Source organism: Leuciscus leuciscus, assembly GCF_965113295.1.
Source record: "Leuciscus leuciscus genome assembly, chromosome: 15".
In the NCBI taxonomy this organism is placed as follows: Eukaryota; Metazoa; Chordata; class Actinopteri; order Cypriniformes; family Leuciscidae; genus Leuciscus; species Leuciscus leuciscus.
Window position 1 is genome coordinate 19,222,554 of NC_138739.1, and position 24,037 is coordinate 19,246,590.

The 24,037-nt window shown below is 38.1% G+C and overlaps 2 protein-coding genes across 4 annotated transcripts in view; one reads left to right on the forward strand and one right to left on the reverse strand.

Annotated features, from left to right (window-relative positions):
• The window catches only part of LOC309475673 (uncharacterized protein), a 204,200-nt gene that overhangs the window by 173,266 nt on the left and 6,897 nt on the right, over positions 1 to 24,037 (reverse strand). Inside the window, exons 1-2 of one of the 3 annotated variants that reach the window (XR_014197750.1) lie at positions 23,421 to 23,483; positions 22,953 to 23,100 (exon numbers count right to left, since the gene is read on the reverse strand). The gene's annotated coding sequence lies outside the window, so the exon portion shown is untranslated. Of the gene's footprint in view, positions 23,101 to 23,420; positions 23,484 to 24,037 lie in introns of those variants that run through there. The other 2 variants (XR_014197751.1, XR_014197749.1) reach the window with 2 other exon arrangements.
• Positions 1 to 24,037, forward strand: part of LOC309475586 (uncharacterized protein) — a 388,909-nt gene that overhangs the window by 155,632 nt on the left and 209,240 nt on the right. The gene's annotated exons all lie outside the window — the stretch shown is intronic.

Sequence of the window (24,037 nt, forward strand, 5' to 3'; positions counted from 1 at the left end):
TGGAATAAGCAGAGAACCGTATTGGTGACATGGAGGATGATATTGCTAATGAGAAAACCAGAATCACGATACTGGAGAAGCAGGTGTCTGAGCTCACCTCTAAGGTAGATGACCTGGAAAACAGGAGCCGTCGTTCAAATCTCAGACGGGTGACTCTTCCGGAGGAAGTTGAAAAAGGCGATGCAGCTGCTTTTCTGGAAAAATGGCTACCCGATGTCCTGGGACCCGAGACCTTTCCTGCCCCGCTGGTTATCGAAAGAGCTCATAGACTACCAGGTGCACCACAATCCTCTGCTCCGCAAGTCATGATACTGAAGTTTTTAAACTTCCGAGACAAGATCCGAGTCATGCAGGCAGCCAGAAAAAAGGGCAAGATCATGTATGAAGGCCACCATGTCATGCTTTTCCAAGACATCTCCACTGAACTACACAGGAAAAGAAAGCGATTCGATGATGTGAAACAACGACTACGGGACCTGAAGATAGACTACGGTATAATTTACCCTGCTAAACTCAAGCTGCTCCACGGAGGGAAATCTCGCGTGTTTGCTGATCCTGCAGGCGTGGAGTCGTTTATTAAGAATAAATGGACACCTAGCAAGTTGGCCACGACTAGCTAACGGGATACACTGTGAGGACCTCTGTCAGTGACGGGACTTTTTAACGGCAGCAGACGATGTGATCATTTAACCTGAACTTTGTTTTTCCACCTACTAAGAAAAGGTACTGTAACGATGCTTTACCAGGCTGCACCCGATTGTCACTATACGCTGACGTGGTTTTAATCCCACACAGACAGATGCGCGCATGCATATATTGTATATTTTGTTCGCTTATTCCATTAAGCCGATTGTGAGCGGGGGGGTTAGTGTGTGATTTATCGGTTTATAACTGCTCCTCGTTGTTAGTGAATCAGTTGAGCGTCTAGCTCGCTCTTAATGCTACTAGGGAAGGTAAGCTGTCTCGTTTGGGGAGATAGTGCTGGGATTAAGTTTAGGGGTTATAAATGTACATTTTATTTTGCAATTCGGGATAACGGCATACACTCCAATTGTTTTAAGAACGAGATTACAGTTTACATCATTCCTTTCTATTACATATGTGGCCTGGTTGAAACTGTTTATGCTTGATTCTATTTTATATGTCTTGTAATCTAAATTTGAAGTTTACATCCTGGAATGTTAGAGGTATGGTGAAGTTGGCTAAAATTAAGCAAGTCCTCAGTAGGGTTAAACAACTCAAACCGTTAGTTGTATATCTCCAAGAAACCCATTTATTGTCAGATGAAGTGATAAAGATAAAAAGGAGATGGCCAGGGCAAGAAATATCAGCCTACTTATCACACACTCGAGGGGTGATGATCCTGATCCATAAATTGATATCCTTTAAAGTGGACAACGTCATCCGTGACATGGGGGGTAGGTACCTGATTGTCAGGGTACATTGATAAATGAGAAGATAAACATGATTAATGTATATGCCCCAAACGAAGACAATCCCAAATTCTTTGAAAATGTATTTTAATTAATTGCTTCTCTCCCAGGGAAGGCTCTTGATTTCTTGATAGCAGGTGATTTCAACTGCACTTTAGATCCTAAATTGGATCGGTCAACTGAAATGGATTCCTCTCATATACAAAGTAGGAAGAAATTGTTACAGTATATAAATGATCTGAATTTGTGTAACCCCTGGAGGAGACTGAACCCAGATAAATTTGAATTTTCCTGTTATTCTCCCCGATTTAAGTCATTCTCACGAATAGATTTTTTTCTGATTTCCAGCTCTATGCTCTCCTCTGTGATACAATGTAACTATAACAGCATACTGCTGTCAGACCACTCCCCTACTTCACTTGTATATAGAGCCCACGGGGTAGTTATTTCATCCCAGATGGCTTTCTGATTCAAATTTCCTGCAATTTTTAGATGCCCAAATTGAGTTGTTCTTCAATATAAATACAGATGAGACATCTGCTATTGTCAGATGGGAGGCCTTTAAGGCATACATCAGAGGCATGATCATATCTTACACTAGTTCAAAAACAAACAAACTCAAGATGAAAATGAATGAGCTCGACCACAAAATTTGACAATTGGAAAGAGAGGCCTTTTTGGACGGCTCCACAAAAATAAAACAAGAATTAAAGCTACTTAAAGCCCAATACAAGGAAATTTCCACATCGAAAGCGGAAAACAGTTTAATCTGGCTCAAACAGAGTTACTATGATCAAGGTGAAAAACCGGGGAGACTGTTAGCCTGGCGAATAAAGAAATTAGATGCAGACAGGGCAATTACTACAATTCAAACTCAGAGTGGAGCAATAACAACAGACCCACAGGAAATCAATGATACTTTCTCCATCTACTATAAATTATTATATTCATCCGAATCCCCGGGGAGTCTGGAAACACAATCTGAGTTCCTGGATGATCTTTATATTCCTCCCATATCAGACGATTTTAAAGAACAATTGGATAGGAAACTAGATGCCTCCGAAATGGCTGACGCCATTGCTAATATGAGAGGAGGTAAAGCCGCAGGCCCTAACAGTCTTCCAGTTGATATTTAAAGATAAATTAATTGAACCCCTTTTAGTTATGAGGAGGCCTTTCAACAGGGTTGTCTTCTAGATTCCCTGAGGAGCGCGCTGATAACACTTATTTTGAAAGCCAATAAGTCCCCTACCAATTGCACATCTAATAGACCTATTTCTCTGCTTAACACAGATGCTAAGATTATCGCTAAAGTAATGGCTAGAAGACTGGAACCGGTGCTCCCGACGGTGATCAACCCGGATCAGAATGGTTATGTGAAAAACCGTCAAGTTTTCCATAATGTCAGAAGGGTGTTGAATTTGATACATGCGAGGGAGGGAACCCCTGACACCGCTATTCTGTCCTTAGATGCTGAAAACGCATTCGACAGAGTGGAGTGGAGCTATTTATTTGATGTGTTATCTCGCCTTGGCTTTGGTAACTACTTTCGAAAATGGATTGAGACACTTTATACTGACCCAATGGCAGAGATCTCCACCAACTATATAACATCATCTCCTTTCAAACTCACAAGAGGTACTCGTCAGGGGTGCCCTCTCTCGCCAATGCTATTTGTTTTAGCAATGGAACCGCTTGCAATAGCGGTGAGATCGCACCCCTCAATTTCAGGTATAAAAGTATCGGACACCGAACATCGCATTGTAATGTATGCTGATGGCACCCTCTTACTTCTAACAGACCTAAGTAACTCAATTCTCAATCTGACTAATTTAATTGACACATTCGGAAAATGTTCAGGCTTTAAAGTAAACGAAACAAAATCCTCTATTATGTTCCTGAATAAGCAGGAGCGAATAAATCCGGTGATAAAACACCCTTTCAAAAATGCAGTAAATGGATTTAAATATCTCGGTATCACCATTACCCCATCCATTAAAGATTTAGTATCCTGTAACTATGATCCTATGATTTCTACAGTAAATAAATCCATGAATAGCTGGTCATCAATGCCTAATCAAGATGAATATATTGCCAAAGTTTTTATACCTATTTCAATCCATCCCTTTACCCCCGCCGCCACAGTTCTTCTCCAAAATGAAGCAACTATTTACTAAATTTATTTGGAATAACAGGAGGTCAAGGTTGAGACTGACACTTCTTTACCTGCCTTATGAGAGAGGAGGGTTACAATTACCCAATTTACAATGGTATTTTTGGGCTGCTCAAATTAGAGCTGCAATGTATTGGTTTTCACCTGAACCTTACTTACCATGGGTGCAAATTGAAAGTATCTGCACAAAAAAACAGCGACTTGACACTTATTTATACTCTGCATCTGTCAAAAAACTGAAGCAGCTCACTGATAACCCCTTTGTGAGAAACACAATTAATGTCTGGCACAATGTACAGTCATTTCTTGGTGAATCTACTTTGTTTTCAGGCTTTTCACCAATATGGGGGAATGATAACTTTTCTCCTGGAAAAAAAGACCAAGGTTTTAAAATGTGGGCAACAAAGGGCATCTGTAAAGTTATGGATCTATATAAGGAAAGTAAACTAGCGTCATTTGAGGAACTTAGAAATGAATATGATATACCTCGGACACACTTATTTAAATATTTACAGTTAAGGAGTTTTGTTTATGCACAGACACATTCCTATATACAACCCCACTTGTCCATGTTAGAAAACCTAGCAGTGAATAATTGTACTGGCAAGGGTCAGATATCTTTACTCAATAACATTCTGGTGAAAAACCATAAAGACTCTACTGAGCATAAGAAAACTCAATGGATAAATGACTTACAAACAGATATCTCAGAGGAGGACTGGAGAGAGGTGTGCTCTAGAGCACAACTTCTAACAATAAATACCCATCTCAAAGTGATTCAATATAATTGGATTATGAGGACTTATGTTACTCCGTAAAGACTGAATAAGATGAATCCAAATATTCCTGATATCTGTGTTAAATGTAATGTCGAAAAGGGCACCTTGTTTCATTGTCTGTGGGACTGCCCTGAGATACGAAAGTTCTGGAATGAAGTTATAAAATGTATTTCTAAGATGACCTTAAATCCAGTGCCTGACAATCCTGCACATTGCATTCTTAATTTGTATCCAAAGGACTGTATGTTAAACCGCAAAGAGAAGAAAATTACAGACTTATGTTTAGTACAAGCTAGACGCTTGATTTCTCTCTGTTGGAAAGATGTCAAGAGCCCTTCTGTTGGTCGCTGCGGCTGAAAGAACTATCAGCATGCCTTATCCTTGAAAAGTTAACATACACAATGAAAAAGAAATCAGCCGAATTCAAAGAGATCTGGAATCCCTTTCTTGCATTCTTGGAGAACTGTGAAGTCGAGGAAACTATATGTCCCTAACTGTTGATACCTCCTAAGCTATGTATGATTATAAAATGTCGTTACCCAGTTTTTTGTTTGTTTGTTTTTTTCGTTTGGGGTGGGGGGAGTGGATTATTTTATAGTTTGACTGTTATGTTTTGTTTTTTTTGTAAACTGTTAAAATTCAATAAATACATGTTTATAAAAAAAAAAAGTAAGTGTAACGCCTTCAAAATGCTTATGCTACATCCAACGTCATAAGTCAGTTACGCTTTTTTTGTAATTTGAAAACGGAAAGCTGTCTGGCGGAAGCTAGATTTTTTACTTTATACAGTGCTAAATATGGATATTTTTCTTACACAAAAGCATCGCTTCACTTCAGAAGGCCTTTATTAACCCCCAGATACATGAGGAGTCCGTTAATGATGGATGGATGCACTTTTTTGAGCTTCAAAATGGTGTGACCCTTTACTGCCATTATAAAGCTTGGAAGCATCAGGATGTTTATTAATACAACTCAGACTGTGTTTATCAGAAAGAAGAAAGTCATATTCACCTAGGATGGCTTGAGAGTGAGTAAATCATGGGGTAATTTTCATTTTAAAGTGAACTAATCCTTTAAGCTTTATTGACAGAGTTTTGACAGAAAAAAAGTTAAAAACCTTTTTTTCACTTCGACAAACAAAATGTCATATTACTTCATAGTTAGCCTACTTTACTTTCACTTATTTACTTAGTCCAACACAAAATATAGCTGCAAGCAGCGATGACGGGCCTAAGCCCTGTTGCCACCGCCACCCCGGAGGCTTCAGGAAGACTGTGCACAACTGGCAATATGCATTTAAACTGGGTGAATGGAAAAGGATTATGTCGAGATATGAGACTCTTCCTGTTTCTCTTTTTGGTCATTAATTTAATTCCTCACCATGGCAACATCATTCAAGATATCCAATATCCGTTGTCAGTGTTGCATCATCAATGTCTTGGCATCATGTTTGGAAAGATTGGTGCTAATCGTAAGAATTCCCCATGAGAAGTAATTAAAAATACAGAGCCTTATTTTATTTTTTAAATCCACATTTCCGGACAAGAAAGTTGTCCACCTCGAAGAGAACAATATATGAACCGAGTTTGGTGACTGTAGACTTTCGTCAAAAGTTGCCCCTCCTCCACACCTTTTTCTAAGGCTTTGTCCGTGTCTACTGGCCGACAACTATGATGTGTATATCAAATTTTAATGCAATTTGAAGCATGCCAAGAGCCTTATGTACACCCCAAAAGAACATTAAAGTTGTATGCGTTTAACAGTATTTAAGATATCAAGAATCCTTTTGCAGGTCTACATCTGCCGTGTCTTGACAGTATTCTGACGAAGTTTGAAGTGAATCGTTTAAAAATAAGAGACCGAATTCAAAGCATTTTGAAAGTGACACACTTCCTTCTACCAGTTGGTGGCACTATAACTTTGACTCACAATAGTCACATCCATGGTAGCGGCCTCCTACAACGAACAGTCAGATAAAGTTTCATCAAAATCAGTCAATGTTTGCAGAAGTTACAACACACTTCCTGTTTCCATTTTTCTTCCATAAATACGTTGCCTCGCCACAGCCAAAATGTTGGAGATATCAAAAATCCGCTCGCAATTTAGCATCCTTAGTGTCTTGACATCATCATGTTGAAAAAGTTTGGTGTGAATTATATGATGGCTTTTGGAGCAGTAGTTAAAAAAAATTAGAGCTTGAGTAAAACAGCCACGATGAGATCTATAACTGTATGAAGTTTGGTTACTGTAGGTGAAAAGGAGCGCTGCAGAGCACAATAATATTTTATTTATTGTCATTGCAATGATACAACGAGATTACATTAGAGCATCAAGAGATGCAATTTCATGAAGTGCAAGAAATCAACAATAGCGTATTTGTAAACAGGGCAAAGCGACGAACAACAAGGAAAATGTTATATGAGGCGAGGAATCACTAGTGTATATTGGTGTATAGTTGTGTGTGCTGCAGCAATGCAAAGTCCAGTACACAGTTATTGCAATTGTTGAATAGTATGCATAATAGATGGATTAAGTCAAGTCAAGTCAAGTATATTTGTATAGCGCTTTTCACAATACAGATTGTATCAAAGCAGCTTCACAGTATTAAATTAAAATAATACAACAAGGTTTGTTTCTAGTGGAATTTATTGATTGATAAAATTAAATTAAATATCCCCAAAATATCCCCAACTGAGCAAGCCAAAGGCAACAGTGACAAGGAACCGAAAAACTCCATCAAGTGAGATCTACAATAGCACATTTTGTAAACAGGGCAAAGCGACATATAACAAACAATGAAAAGGGGTATATGAGGCGAAGAGTCACTAGTAACCAGGAAAATGAGTATAATTGTGTGTGTTGCATCAATGCAAAGTCCAGTTCACAGTTATTGGATAATATTAAGTGAGTAGATTAAGTGAGTGGAGGGTGGAGAAGGGAATGGTGCTTATTCAGCAGTCTACCTGCCTGGGGTAGAGGCTGTTGGCCATTCTGGTGGTTCTGGCTTGAAGAGAGCTGTACCTCCTGCCCGATGGTAGCAACAAGCCATGTGCTGGATGGAACCGGTCTCTCATGATGTTTTGTGTCCTATGCATACAGGGAGGTGTACACAAATGAGATCTCCGGGAGGACAGTCCCGATGATTTTGCCTACAGTATTCACCACCCTCTGAATCATCTGCTGTTCAGCTATAGTCCAGCTAGAAAACCACACTTACCTCTTTTCCACCAAAAAAGAACTGGTGCTGGTTCAAAGTTGGTTCAACTTGCAGAAGAAAGAAGACTTTTAGAACACATTTGTGCTGCTCATCTGGATTACTGTAGACAGAGGTTACGTTCCAGAAGAAGTTCGACAATAACCCCGCCCCCAGCGTAAGCATGACGTGGTAAAAGAACGGTTCTAGTCCAGCAAAGAGTTGGTGCCGCTTTGGAACCAATTTTCCTGGCTGAGAACCGGTTCTTTGGCTGTCGAAACACAAAGAACTGGTTCGCGAATAGGCACCGGCTCCGAATCGGCACCAGCACTGCCTTGGTGGAAAAGGGGTAACTGACAGCCCATAAGTCAGCACACTTTGAATTGCACAGTTGTACAAATTTATCATGAGCCATTTGGGGAATTTTGCTGTTTTCAGCTTCCTCTGGTAAAAGAGCCGCTGCTGGGCCTTCCCTACAGCTGAAGTGATGTTATTGCCCCAGGACCGATCCTTCAACATAGTGAGACCCAGAAATTTTAAGTTGTTCACCCTCTCAACTGCCTCCCCATTAATGTTAAGGGGTGAGTGACCAAGGTGGTTTGATTTACGAAAGTCAACAATGATTTCTTTCTTCTTTTTGATGTTAAGTACCAGGTTATGCTTTTTACACCACTCTGCCAGTAGTTCAACCTCCTCCTTGTATGCTGTCTCGTTGTTTGTTATGAGGCCGAGCACGGTTGTGTCGTCAGCAAATTGAATGATGTAATTGGTGGGCAAGGAGGCAGAACAGTCATGTGTGTAGAGTAGTGGACTGAGCAGTATTGATGGATATGGTGTTAGAAACGTGCTTGCCTATTTTCACACATTGAGAGCGGTTGGTTAAAAAGTCCAATATCGAGTTGCATAGTGACTTGTTCAGTCAAAGGTTACCCAGTTTCAGCAGAAGTGTATTTGGCCGTAATGTATTAAAAGCTGAACTAAAGTCAATGAAAAGCAGCTATGCAGCACTCAAGCATAGAAAACTAAATCATGTTTTAAATTGATTTATATATATATAAATATATATATACTGTGTATGTGTATATATATTATTATTTTTTATATTTTTTATATTGTTTTAGAAATGTGTGTGTGCAAAATGAAGTCAGTAACTAATATGAATTTCATCTTAGTTTAATGTGTTACATTTAATTTTACTTTTTAAATTGAAATAGAGTTATTTCAATTTAATTAATATAACTTATTTACAATTCTTTATTTTCTCTTCTGATTCCTCCTTACAGAATAGACAGTGAACAGGCTTCACAGGGAGCTACTTCAAAATGGACTGGTGGACGGTTTACATCCTTGTTTAAATCTTAGGAACCTGTGAAATGAATGGTGAGGAGAAGAGCCTTACTATAGTAGTGTATCTGAGGACAAATTAATATGTGTGATGATGTGACATCTGTAACCAGAATCTAAAATGTTTATTAAATATTGAAATATTAACTCTGAGAAAATCGGCACAAAATTTTTTTTGTGCAAATGTAAAAAAATTACATTTGCACAAAACTGCAGGTATTACTAAGTTTGGTAACACTTTACAATAAGGTTTCATTAGTTAACATTAGTTGACTACATTAGTTAACATGAACTAATAATGAACTGCACTTCTACAGCATTTATTAATCTTAGTTCATGTTAATTTCAACATTTACTAATACATTATTAAAATCAAAAGTTGTACGTGTTAACATTAGGTAATGCACTGTTAACTAACATGAGCAAACAATGAACAACTGGATTTTTATTAACTAACATTAACAAAGATGAATAAATACTGAAACAAATGTATTCCTCATTGTTAGTTCATGTTAGTTAATACATTAAATAATGTTAACTAATGAGACCTTATTGTAAAGTGTTACCCTAAGTTTAATGGATTCATACATGCATTAATGTATATGAATGTACTAATCCATACAGGTTATAAGAGCTTCAGACTTTATTTTGAATTAAATGAAGCAATATTATAAACGCATGTGCAGCAGGAGTGATGTTGAATGGTTATTGTTGGTTTATTGTTGATATAAATTATGATTTTGTTTTATTCACAGGTGCAGCAGTGAAGAGAAAGAGAGTCAGTGGTCAGAGCAGAGAGAATTCTGGGTCCATGGTTTATACCAAATTGCATTTTATACTTTTTGCTTTATTTAATCCCACGTCCCAGTCAACAGCTCTTCCATATCCTGAATGAACATTTGTTTAAAAATCGATTTTTAAAGGATTTCTGCTTTTATCTTCTCTGCCATCCTTATTTGTCTTTGACTAAAACTGTTTTACGCTCAATCAGCACTTTGGGTTTTGTACATAATTTAATCATTTAGTTAAATATGAAGCAACAATTTCAAATGTGAGCAAAGAGATATTTGATTGCGTGATGCAATTTGATCTCAGGTCAGTTGTACTTGATTTTGATTTATTTGACAACTTCAGTACGAGTTTGAACTGACTGAATCATGTGTCATGTATTTGTGCACCGCTGAAGTTCTTGACAACTATCTGAGAAATAAACATTAATAATCATAAACACATTAGCATAAGGATATAAAATCTCATATAATTATTTTATATTGATATAATGCTGCACCTCAAACTACATAACCCTTCTAACAGAATGTAAATCTGCAGTTTCTGAAAATCAATCAACTGGATGGGGTGGAGCTTTTGATACTGCTTATGGCATAAGCAGTCTTTTTTGTATATACAGCTGTTGCTTAAACAGTCCTGTTACTGTATACATTTAATAATTCCCTGTTTCCTCCATTCCTTTTTTACTTCTGTTTGATGTTTAATGTTTTTGTATGTCTTTTTTTTCTTTTTTTTCTGAAAGCCGAATATAAAAGAGGGAGAAAAAAAGATTACACCGAGAATTAAATTTCTTTCGGTTGGTGCAGAACCGTTGAAAAACACACATATGACCAGGGACGTGCAGAGAGTTCCTCAGGGGCAGGGGCTCAAATGTAAAAAAGGGGCATATGCTCATCAATGTTGCATTTATTTGATAAAAAATACAGAAAAAAACTAGCCTGGAAATCCAGACCTAAATCTGAAATATTAATGGTCTGGCATCGACTAATGAAAATTGCCCAGCTCAAGGGGTGGTACCAAGCATGCATTTGAATATCTCACTGCACGCAATAGGATAACACTACGACCAATCACAACAATAAACCCCATACGCTTAGCTACCAGCGGAGCTAACTGGTAGATTAGACTCTTACCGTATCCGGTTGACAAAACAGCAAAAACTTCCTTCTTGCAAAGGAAGGATTCGAGTGCTGTCTTCTGTCCCTCTTTTAGATAAAAAGTCAAGTCTAACTCATTCATTGTAGCGGACAAAGCCGTTTCAAACAACTGGTGTTCATCCATAGCCATCTTGCAATGTGTACTTATGACTTGCAATGTATACTTATCGTCATCTGTTTAGCTTGCCTCTGGCCCGCCTATATCAGATAACCCAGATGTGATTGTTGCAGCTCAGAGTAAACCATAGACAGTAAAAGAAATGGACACAGCGACCCCATAGGTTTCAACGGAGAAAAGTGAAGTCAATTAGAAGCACTCACTCCCTGATGGCTGAGCGTACTGCGCAGACTCAAACTGAGCTTGACGACGTAGATGTGATGTGAGCAACCTGTCTGACAGTTGTAGGTCTTAGTAGCTGTGCCAAGAGAAATCTGAATCATTCCCTTCCAAATCTTGCAGACACTACCTGTGAGTAGGAGTTTTTCTCTATGGGCTTCTCCTTTGACTTTATCAGACTTTATGCCTCCACGTCCCCCCGATTGCCTGCAAGCTTCTCTTCCTGTCTATAAGGTAATTTATCTACTGTGCGACAGAGAGTTGCATGGTTATGACGCAATCGTTAGCCTATTTTTACAAAAACAGCTTCTACGGGGCCATAACGTAAGATACAAGGTAATGGAGCCTTTTATGCATTGTCGTGTTTCTTTAGAAATAAACAATGGACAAATAGTGTCTTTAAACTCCTCAGATGTAAAATTATTCGCTGTCAAAGTGACGCCAAAATGAATGGGAGTCAATGGAATGCTAATAGCAGAGTATGGCTTGTTAGCCAATGGATGCCCCAATAGAAGGTACACTTTCCGGATGCTGGATTACCCCCTTGAACAGAAATTATTAGTTTGAGTCTTCGGGAGTTCGGGTTCGGCTCGGCCGGGTCCTCCGAGTCTTTCGTTCTTCCTGTCAGTCCCATAGAGACTATGCTGTCAGTACCGGAAAGAGAAATGATTAGTTCATCTAGTCTTTGGGTGATTTAGGATTAAAACCAACACATACATACTATTGCAAATATTTGCCTTTGCAGCTGTCCGTCTCCTCCATTTACTTCTCCTCAAATAATAATGGGCTGACTGAGTCCGAAAGGCCCTTTTGGTCTTTTCAGCTGAAAAAAGAGAAAAGAAAATATCATTATGTATAATATGTGACCCTGGATCACAAAACCAGTCTTATGTTGCACAGGTATATTTGTGGCAATAGCCAACAAAACATTGTATGGGTCAAAATTATTGATTTTTCTTTTATGCCAAAAATCATTAGGATATTAAGTAAAGATCATGTTCCATGAAGATATTTTGTAAATTTCCCACCTTAAATATATAAAACATTTATTTTTGTGAATGGATGCAGCACTATCGCCAATAGAAATGGCCAACTTTAAAGGCGATTTTCTCAATATTTCGATTTTTCTGTACCCTCAGATTCCAGATTTTCAAATAGTTGTATCTCGGCCAAATATTGTCCTATCCTAACAAACCACACATCAATGGAAAGATTATGTATTCAGCTTTCAGATGATGTATAAATCTCAATTTAAAAAAAATTACCCATAAGATTGGTTTTGTGGTCCAGGGTCACATATATAGGATTATTTAAAGGAAAAAGTACTGATTTACCTTACAAATATTGGATTTTACATTGTTAGGCATTAAAAGCATGGTAAGTGTTGTAGTTAATATGCATTTACAACAAATATCACTTTAAAACTTCCAATACTGAGGTAAAAGCATGGTAAGTTTTGTGATTACTGTCTTTTTACTACACTCATCACAGTGAAACTAATGTTATTGTGGTAAAAACATGGTAAGTGTTGTTTTTACTGTGTTTCTACTACAAATACCACTTTGGAACTAATTGCACTACTTTAAACCTGATATGAATATGATTAACTGATTGAAGGTCTAGGCCTATAGCACGTCACGTGACAGACAGTGTTTAATCACCCTGTTTTGAATTAGAAAGCAATAAAACGCAAAGCCTCCATGAAGATGACAGATATAATACAGTGACTAATCTGATTAATATCGACAAACAGAAAATACATTATATCAAACATTATTAGGACAGCGTATTTACGACTACTTACCAACATCTAGCACACGTGAACTGATGCCAAATATCGCAATGTCTTCAGAACGAGACTTCTTCAGCGTGATTTCCTACTGATAAAATCTGCGTTTTTTGTTGACGCCACAGGTTTCTCATTGAAAGCAACAGAGTTCCAAATTCATCATAGAGTGATGCCGAGGGGCGCCTTTGGCGTCTTCATTGTGACGCCGGGGGCGCTTGACCATGCTTCAGTTTTTGACGTCTTGGGAGTGAGAATTCACTGGAGAATTCCTGTACAATTATATAAAACAGAAACAAAACAAACATTTGCTTGACCAGCAGCAACAACAGCAACTCTCTTTGCAGAACACACAATCCTTTCTCCCTGGGTCTCCCCAACCATTTCCTCCTGCATAATCTATTTTTCTTCTCTTTTCGCTGCAAATCAGCGCACAGGCAATTTTGAAAATCCACAAAGGACTACAAAACATGACATAGGACATGTAATGATAAAAGTCCACACAAGACAAGGGGAACACAAGACAGGAATTATGACAAGCCAGTGACGTCACATAACTGCCAGATTCAAACTGTGCTTTCATGCTTTGGCTGGAGTTGAGCCAGAGACGGACACGCTCAGCACTGTCATATATCACAACTATACAGTGTTTTCAACCACATAATGTTTAATTTAGGTTTCAGACATTTAAATACACATAAGCACTAGAAAAAAACAATACATTTATAGTATGTACAATACACACTGGTGTCTGAAGCGGCAATAATAATCCATTAAAATACAATTTAATTTAATAGGCTATTTTCAAATATAACTGTTTTATTCATATCAGATACACATTGTTTAGGTAACTATACAGTTCACCATCAACTAACTGTCATGAATTTCGGGAGAAACGAATGAATTTACGTGTTGTAAATCGGACAGATAGGCACAACTGTGGTCCAAACTAAGATGGCGGCGCCCATGTCGTGTTGTAGATCAAGATCATTATTAAATGATTTTAAACGACAAAACACACTGACTTCGGCCCTTCACGTATTTGAGAATGGGATTATAAGATAGTTGATGACATGGTTAGCAAGTTTCTGAATATTTTGAATAAAAAAGGAAATAAAAGCAATACATCTGTCATACAGAACTGTTGTGGCTGCGGTGTGTCATGACAACCATGAAGCGTCGCCATGGAAACAGGTAATAAGGGGAAACGTTCTAAAATAACGGTCACCTTAAAAAACTCACTGTGGGTCTGGGGGGATCAGCTAGAATATTTTAAACGTACCTGTGAAAGGGTTAAATTTGTGAATAAAAGGGATCTACCAGAATGCTGTAAAATTGTAGATAATGTCATGATAGCTACAGCTAAATATTATATTTCAAAAGGCATTTCTAAAAGTCCATTTATTTTAGGATGTTGCCTTATAAGGGAGCTGTCTGTGTAGACAGTAAAGCAGATCACTGGGTTTAGAACAGACTCATCACATTTTCTTTTAATTTCCCTGTTCACCTTTTTATTTACATGAATTTGCAACCATACGTAGAAATATGGAAAATGTGCATTATAAACTCCCCCTCAATTATGCAATGAATGCTCAAATTGTACAGTGTAAACTGTAATATGAATTGTCTTACCCCTTTTTGTGCATTTCTTTTGTAGAACATTGGATCAGCGTAAGTGATCTCTTCATTATGGGTCTGAACTGTTTGAATAATAATGACAGGCGTGTTAAAACAGCAAAACTATCACGTGACCCATCGACAGCGATGCCAGCATAGTTTTCGGCTCTGCTTGCATGGTCTTATTTTTTCAATAATCCTTTAACATACTTAAAATACGTCGACATCTATCTCATCATGAATCCTTCCTTAAGCAAAGAAGCACGGAAAAGGGAAAATGAACAATCGCCCATAAAGAAAAAAATCAAGGATTCTGATGAGATTCTGATTTCTGATTCTGATTTCTTTTTCTGCTGAACACAAAAGAATATATTTTGAAAAATGTCTGTAACCAAACAGTTGATGGACCCCAATGACTTCCATAGTAGGAAAAAAAAAAATACTATGAAAGTCAATGGGGTCCATCAACTGTTTGGTTACAGACATTTTTCAAAATATATTCTTTTGTGTTCAGCAGAAAAAAGAAATTCATACAGGTTTGAAACAACTTGAGAGTGAGTAAATGATGACAGAATTTTCATTTTTGGGTGAACTATCCCTTTAATGGCATAAAGCTAGCTCTCCAAGAACAACAACGTGGTCTAGATGTGGCCGTAGCCTCCTCTGTCAGGGAAGCTGTGGACTCTATTCTGGTCCCAGCACTATGTGACTTGCGAACGGAAATCCAAAAGACTAATGAAACTGTGAATGAGATCAGCAGTGAACTCGAGAAGGTAGCCAAATCTACTAAACGGACTCAAGCTGTTCAGACGACTGCACGAGAGGACAGGCGATCGGTTAGACCAGCTCACCACAATGTTGACAGATCTGGAGGACAGGGGGGACGAAGAAATAATGTAAGGCTGGTTGGCTTACCAGAAGCAGTGGAGGGTTCGGATGCAATCGGCTGCCTGAAAGACAATCTTCCCAAGTGGATCCCCTCATTGGTGGGCCGAGACATTGACATTGAACGGGCAAATCGTGTGTATGATGGAGGAGAGGCTAAATCCAACAAACCGCGCACCCTCATCTTCAGATTACTCCGTTGGCAAGACAGATCGGCTATCCTGAACGGGGCTCGTCAAGTTTATCCAGTGAAGTTCGCTGTGTCAAAATCACCATAAAGTGCCTTTGAGACTTCACAATTTCCACAAAAAAATCGGAGATTTTCCATTTAACTTCATATGTGTTGTATTAGGGAGACATTAGGCTGTTAGAAATGCATATTGGTCAAGCTCCAGCACTTTTTAAATTAACTGCAAACTGACAATATGAGCAAACCATAAAATATGTCCACCCTGTCATGGACAAACTCAGAGTAGAATAAGTACATTTTCATTGCATAGTGATTATAAAATGTAGATCTGAGGAAAGATAATGTGTCCCTTTCCCAACAAAACATTTTAGTTAATGGTAAAAGTATTTTGATAATAAAGTTACTGCTTAAATATGTATTGCCCAATAAAATATGCGATAGTTGCACATTCTATTCTAAATAAAATCTAACAACAAAGATATTTATTCAAACTTTAAAACAATACTATCTGGCCCTCATTTGTTTATTAAGAAATCACACACAAGGTTTTGTTAACTTGTTAAAATAATTTGTTTATTTTCATCCTAAAGTGTGAACATGACAGGGTGGACAACAAAATGACAGGGTGGAACTTGGCATGACAGGGTGGACAAATGCTTTAATGGGTGAACTAGAACGGGGAACATTTTAAAAACAACAGGACCTTCAAGAAACCCTTAACCAATATAGAAGAAGGAGGGGCCTGGCTCAGGCTGATTTTCAGGAGTTGCAAATGTCCACCCTGTCATGTGACAGGGTGGAAATGTTTTGGCTAAAGTTAGTATTTAATGAGCACATGGTGTACAGCAGTTAGCAAAGTGATTCACTGTTGAAGCTGACTGTGCACTGTTTAAAATGTATATTTAGAATTTCTGAAAAGTTTTTATATTAATTAATATTTCACAATGACAGGGTGGACATGTTAAGCTTGACAACACGCAACTACAAACACAATATGATGAAAATTAGGAAATATAAGTGTAGATACTTACTGTGTGTGTTGCAGATGTTTTAACCTCCACTGAAGAAAGACCAAATGGGGGAGGGGATGGCACTGAGTACATCAGTTGGTTTCTTAAAGGGGCGTTTACCCCATAATGACAGGGTGGACAGCAATTTCAGGGACACATGCAAACTGCTTAATATTATTATGAAAATAAAATATAAATAATCAAAATGACTTGTTTTATTAAATAACTTGCTGAGGACAATAAGTACATTAAAAAAGTATTTTAATTTTATGTAATTTAACCACTTTTTACACTCACTGAAGTTAGCTGAGCAGCGTGTGGGACATGCCAAAATCACATACATCCAATCAAAGAAAATTGTATAAAATTAGAAAAACACATTTCAAGAGACGTATCATAGTACTTGTATGTGTGTAAGTGTTTGGACATTTATAATAAAACCTCAGAATTTCATTATTTTGCATTATGTTCATGATGACTGAGCGATTCTGATGATGACACCAAAGGCACTTTATAGTGATATTGACCCCGCTGCCAATGGCGCACGCGCATCCGCTCATGCTTCGGCTCCAACAGCCGGCACTATCCTGTTCTTCCCCGACTACAGTCCAGCGACAACAGCAAAGAGAAAGAGCTTTAGTTCTACCATGAACAAGGCTAAGGGCATGGGCCTGGAGCCATTCCTCATATATCCTGCACGGATGAAACTGCAGTATAAAGGCAAAGGAAGATGTTCGATTCCCCCCAGGCCGCCGAAGATTTTATCAACTCTCTTCCGCGGAGGTCCACCTTTACACCGTTATGGCGAGATGGTGGTGCTACTGACGCAGCCTCAAACCCGACCGAAGAAAACAACCACAGGGATCCTCCTCACGCCAGAGAAGGCAATTTAGTGGACACGGAGGAACGATCTTAGATCTCCTAACAAGTTATGTTGCAATGGTCAATCTCAGGGTCCTCATTAGGTACGATCTAAAAACAAGTACGCTAAATTAGCCTTGCTAACCCAGTTCGTGAGGTCACGAATAAGATTATGTGAGTTTATCTGATTCTATTGCCATGCGTTGGGGCAGATTGGTCACGTATCAGAAAATGTTTATGTTCAGACCTATGGATTTTTGCCTGTGTGGTCTGTGTTTGTTTTTGTATATAGTTTTTCCCATCCCCTCCCCTTTACAGACATATTCCTACTCTTTGATAGAACATCAGCTTTGGGTTATCTGCACGGTAATGGGCAGGATGTTTACATGCTTCTGTTATATTTTATACTAGCACGTTCATATTTTAAGACAGATCTTAGCGGTATATGTCGATGCAGTCATTGAATATATTATCACTCAATGTGAATGGCCCAAACTCCGCTATTAAACGCGCTCGTGTTCTTGAGTATATATATCGTAAAAAGGTAGACATCGCCCTAATCCAAGAAACTCACCTAAAACAATGCGATGTGGCACGATTTCAAAATAAACATTACAGATTAATTGCATCATCCTGCGCCCTAAATAAGACCAAGGGAGTATGCATCCTTCTTAACCGGAAAATATCATGCAATGTAAATATTACTGGAAATGATGAGAATGGAAGACTTGCTTTTGCCCGTGTTTGTATATTCGATCATAAATTAGCTTTCACATCCATATACTGCCCAAATGAGCCTGACAGAGATTTTTTTTCTTACATTGGAAACACATTGTTAGAACAAAATGACTGTTCTTTAGGTGGGAGGTGATTTCAATGCAGTCCTTAATCCGTCTCTTGATAAATCTAATTCAGATGCAATAGGCAATCCTTCTTCTAACTTATTGAAGTCGCTTCTCAAATATTTAAATCTTGTGGATATTTGGCGTATACAAAATACTACTGCTAGAGATTACAAATTTTTCTCCAATAGACATAAAACATTTTCCCGGATAGATTATATTTTTCTTAGCCCAACCCTTATTGCAGGACATACGTCCATTACTATCTTACCAATTCTACTATCTGATCACTCTGCACTTTTATGCAACATCGATCTGCCCAACATTAAGACAAAGGCCCCCAGGTGGCGTTTAAACACATCTTTACTAACTAACTCCGGATTTCTTAGTTCACTCAAAGTACAACTAAAAGATTTTTTAGATATTAACACAAAGGGTTGCTCTAATGCACAAGTTTTATGGGAGGCCACAAAGTGTTTTATTCGTGGTTTCTGTATTTCATTATCCTCAACTTTAGCTAAAACAAAAGCTTCCCAGATTACAAATCTTGAAAACAAAATAGAATCATTAGAGAACCTACAAAAACATAGCTTTTCAGATGATCAGTCCAAACTGCTGGCATCCTTAAAAGATGAATACAATACACTGGCCGTATCAAAGGCGGAATTTATCTAGCATAGAACCAGACAAAAGTACTATTTTGAAGCAGAGAGGCCTAGTCATCGGCTCTTATGCTTAAGGAATGTGAAACAAAAGCTCACATTCCAGCAATAAATACACCTACTACTTACTAAACTTACTACTAATCCGCAGGCCATTAATAATGCATTCTCTTTTATGAAAACTTATACAAATCAGAGATTTCTTATGATGATGCTACCAGTAAACATTTTCTTGACAAACTAGAGCTTCCCTGCCTCAAGCAAACTGACCAAGATGATCTGGAAGCTGCATTAGAGCTGGATGAACTACACAGAGCTGCAAAATGTCTCAATAAAGGTAAATCGCCGGGCTTGGATGGCCTCCCTCCAGAGCTTTATCTAGAACTATGGGACATGGTGGGCACACTCATGCTGAATTCATTTAATTTTGCAGTCAAAAGTGGGACCTTCCATAGAGACCAAAAAACAGCACTCATCACCTTACTCTTGAAAAAGGGAAAAGATCCTTTTGAGTGCTCTAGTTTTAGACCAATATCTTTACTTACAAGCGATCTCAAGATATATGCCAAGGTACTCGCTCTGCGCCTGGAAAAAAGTTATTAAATCTCTAGTCAATGAGGATCAAACAGGATTTATCAAGGGACACTATGCATCTGATAACATGAGAAGGCTGCTACACATTATAGAGGTTGCAGAGACACACCCAAATCCTTGTGCCATATTTTCACTCGACGCAGAGAAAGCCTTCGATAGGTTAGAGTGGAAATATATGTGGGCAGTTTTGCAACGTTTTGGTTTCAGGCATTATTTTATAGCAATGATCAAGGTGCTATACCACTCACCTTTAGCAAGTGTTCTAACAGCTGACATTATTTCTTCTCCTTTTACCCTGCAGGGTGGTACAAGACAGGGGTGTCCACTCTCACCACTTTTATTTAGTCTTTCTCTGGAACCTCTAGCACAAGCCATTAGGCAATCTACAGCTTCCCCTATGGAAATTGGTCATCATAAGCATATTATATCTCTGTATGCGGATGATATAATTTTGTTCTTAGATAACTTTGACACCTCTATTCACCCAATTATTAAGGAATTTGATAACTTTAGCAGCCTGTCAGGCTACAAAATTAATTGGACAAAATATTTTACATATCTGGGCATTACAATCTATAAAAACATACATAAATGAACAGAGACAACTTCAACACTATGCTAAGCAAAATAAAATCAGACATTCATAGATGGAGGAATCTAAAAACGTCTCTTCAAGGTAGAATTAATACAGTCAAAATGAACATATTGCCCCGTCTCAATTTCCTCTTCTTTATGTTACCACTCTGCCCCCCTCCAAATTACTTTAAAGACATTCGTTCCATGATTTCCAGCTATATTTGGGATGGTAGGCGGCCCAGGGTTCGTCTGAATACACTGCAACGACCCAAACTGCTGGGTGGTCTGGCAGTACCGAATGTTGAACTTTATTATTTGTCATTTCAGATCAGAGCACTCAGCACATGGGTGGACCCACAGTCTAACACTGCATGGCGACTGATTGAATCTGCTAAGATATTTCCACACAAGCTGCAAGACATACTATTCTCCAGGGTAGCAAACAAAACAATTACAAATAATTTTGGGCCCATCATTGCTAACTCTATTCAAGTGTGGAAGAAAGCAGAACGGTGGATGGGCGGCCCACCTAAATTCTGTCAGAACATGCCACTCTGGCATAACCAGAGTTTATTATGTGGCAGCAAACCATTCAATCAACTATCTTGGTCATCCCTTGGGGTGAATACATTAGGTGATATATACGATACTCAAGGTCTTTGCTCCATTCAAGATTTAAGAACACGCTTTTCGCTTCCTGTGTCCTCTTATTTTGTTTACCTTCAGGTAAGATCTGCCTTAAAAACGTATGGAGTTCCCAGGAATTCTCCTCTCCCCTCACATCCCATGTTACAATGGATTGCACCATTACTGGGCAGATCTTCTGTCTCTTTAATATATAGTGCACTGATTCAGCACAGTGCCAAGGCTTTACCAATTGAATCCATATGGAACAGGGAGTTGGGGAGTTTAAATATAAACCTAGATTGGGAGAGAATATGGTGCAATTTAAGTATGACTTCTGAGAACCTAGCTCACCAACTAATTCACTTCAAAACCATACATAGAGCCTGCATCACACCTTATAAGAGGTTCCAGATGAAATTACAACCTACTCACAACTGTCATATATGTAACACTGCTTCACCTGGAACGTTTTTACACATGTTTTGGGAGTGTCCAGTTATCTCTAAGTTCTGGTTGCATGTAAATTCCGTTTTAGCGGATATACTTGACATTTTTTTATGTTCCCAATCCTGGTTCTGTCTCCTTAACACTAGAACTACCGGAATTCCATAACTACTAGAACGACCATAGCGGTCATTCTGACCGTTCATACTTTGACGTTCATATGGCCGTACTGAACGTCATTTTCGTCATGTCATATCTATTGTACATGTTAACCTTCTCTTTTCCAATGAAGCTTTTAATTCCTGTCGTCATAGCCCTTAAAACAAGCACAAAAGAAAGTTTCCCCCGACAGGCGCTGCCTCTATTTAAGGGACGTTTTGCGTCAAAATAATATTTTTTTCACCGCACTCACCACGTGAATAGACATACACAAAAGTTAGGAAACGTCAAAGCTCATATCGTTTAGTACAGCCCTGTTTGTAAATAAGTTCAATAATTAATACAAAATAAAAAAATAAATGGATCTACAATGATAGGTAGCCTATAAACAGGACACAAAATTTTAATTCAAATGAATGTGAAAATGTATACAAACAGGCTAAGAAAAAACATGAATAGCTAAACAAGAAAATGAACTGCTAGAACGATTAGTTTCAGTGAACAAAAAATATTAACGAACAAAATCAGGTTAACTGCCCATTTGAACGGCGCAAACACCCCGCATCATTGACGCTTACGCACATTCCACACAGGTAAACACCGCCTTTCGTGTGCAGCTCCCACACACTTTTGTGACATTTGGCACGTCTCCTTGGTTTTATTTTGTTTGCAGTTCCTCCAGTTGTATGGCTTTTGATTCCATGTGGTCGGAGCGAAGTTCGCTCGCCAGTTGTGTGATGAAGTCCCTCCGCGAAACTTGCAATGTAGCGGACTTATGATATTTATAATGCGTGCGGTCAAAATGACCGTTATGGTCATTCTAGGTAGAAATAGTCAGAACTGTTGTGTGTTTTGTGATTTTAACCAAATAACAGTGTCAGAATAAAATATACACATATCTAGGAAAAGTCAGGGTCCTACAGCCACATTTATTTTATTTTAACAAAGTTATTACACTGTAAAATTTAAAAACGGTCAAAATGACCGCCTTGGGAGTTCTAGTGTTAATGATAATTCTGATATAAATCTAAAGCAAATTCAGTTCAAAATGGTATGTGCAGGGTTTACCTCTGCAAAGAAAACTATTTTGAAAAACTGGTTCTTTCCGGATATGTGTATGAAATCATTCTGGATCCATAGCCTTGTCAATATTGTCAACCTTGAACATACAACTGCGCGACTCAATAAGGCGCGACCAGTGACTGTACAAGCTTGGAACTCTTCTAAGTCTCATCTAAGATAATCTCTTGGACCAGGGACAACAGCTAGGCAATCATTGTTGTGAAACACCTGCCGAACATGTTTTCTGTTGTTTTATGTATTGTCTTATTTTTTTGTTTATTATTTTTTATTTTTTCCTATCCTTGTTTCATATAGTGACATGATTTTGGATATGTCTGTAACCCCTCCCCCCTCTCTTCATTTGGGAAACAATAAAAATGTTGATCACAAAAAAATTTCTTCAGATGTAACAGCAGTGTGAAACACTTGCCCTGTTGGTCTGTTTTTCTGTGTTTCTTGCAGATCCAGAAGATCCCAACAGCAGTAACAATCATCAGAGATCCAGCAACAGCAGCAACAGAGATCGGCACTATCAGAGACACTGAGACTGGAGGAAGAGAGGGAGTTTGCTGGTCAGATTCTGGAAGGATAAAGAGAGACAATCTGTCAGTCTGTCTTATTCTCAGTCTCAGATGCACACAGTCTGTTCACTGACTCTCTGATACTAGTCTGATCAGCACGAGTCTCCTTTAACATGTTTATGGCTTAAATGTGTTTGTCAAAAAGTGTAAAGAGCTTACCTGTGTTGTTATTATCTATATTTTTTTCAGCAAAGAAAAAAGAAAACAATTGGCCGTATTATGTAACAATGCACAAATATTAGCTTGTTTATTGAACTGTTGTATAAAAGCAATATCACACTCATAATTGTGCTGTTGATGTGAATATCATCTTCATTACCCTCTGCATTCTCACTTTCAGTTGATGAAGGACTTTGTGGAGTGGTCGGCTAGAGAACCACAGAGATGAGAATAAATCAACAGTGAGAAGGCTGCTTATGTTAGTCATCACATAAAATATAATCCACTCATTTTGGAAAAATAAGTAAAATATACAAAATCTGAATACAGTGGTTTTTGTTTGCCAAGGTTCTTGAGCACCATCTATTCTCTCTCCTAAATTATATTATATTCATATTACATCCTTCCTGACAGATCATCTAAACTTTGTCCCATTATTAAGGTGCATTAAAGAGGACTTAAAACATTGGCCTGGTCATTCCGTGTCAAATCAACCAAATTTCAGAAACTTTCCCAGTTCAATTTTTTTATTTTGTTAATATATGTTTTCTCAAGAGACACACATATATAGTGATAAAAGCCAAACTATTAAATGTAATAGGGCCTAGATGTAAAACTTATCAACTGTATATGCAAAGAGACCCACAATTGATTTCTGACCACTGAAAATGTGAACAATTTACCAATTTATTCATGGATCCACATTTAGATTTCCATATTTGTGGGTTGAACCATTAAGCGCCTTTAAAATGAAGATACCAAAATTGTTAGTTTGTT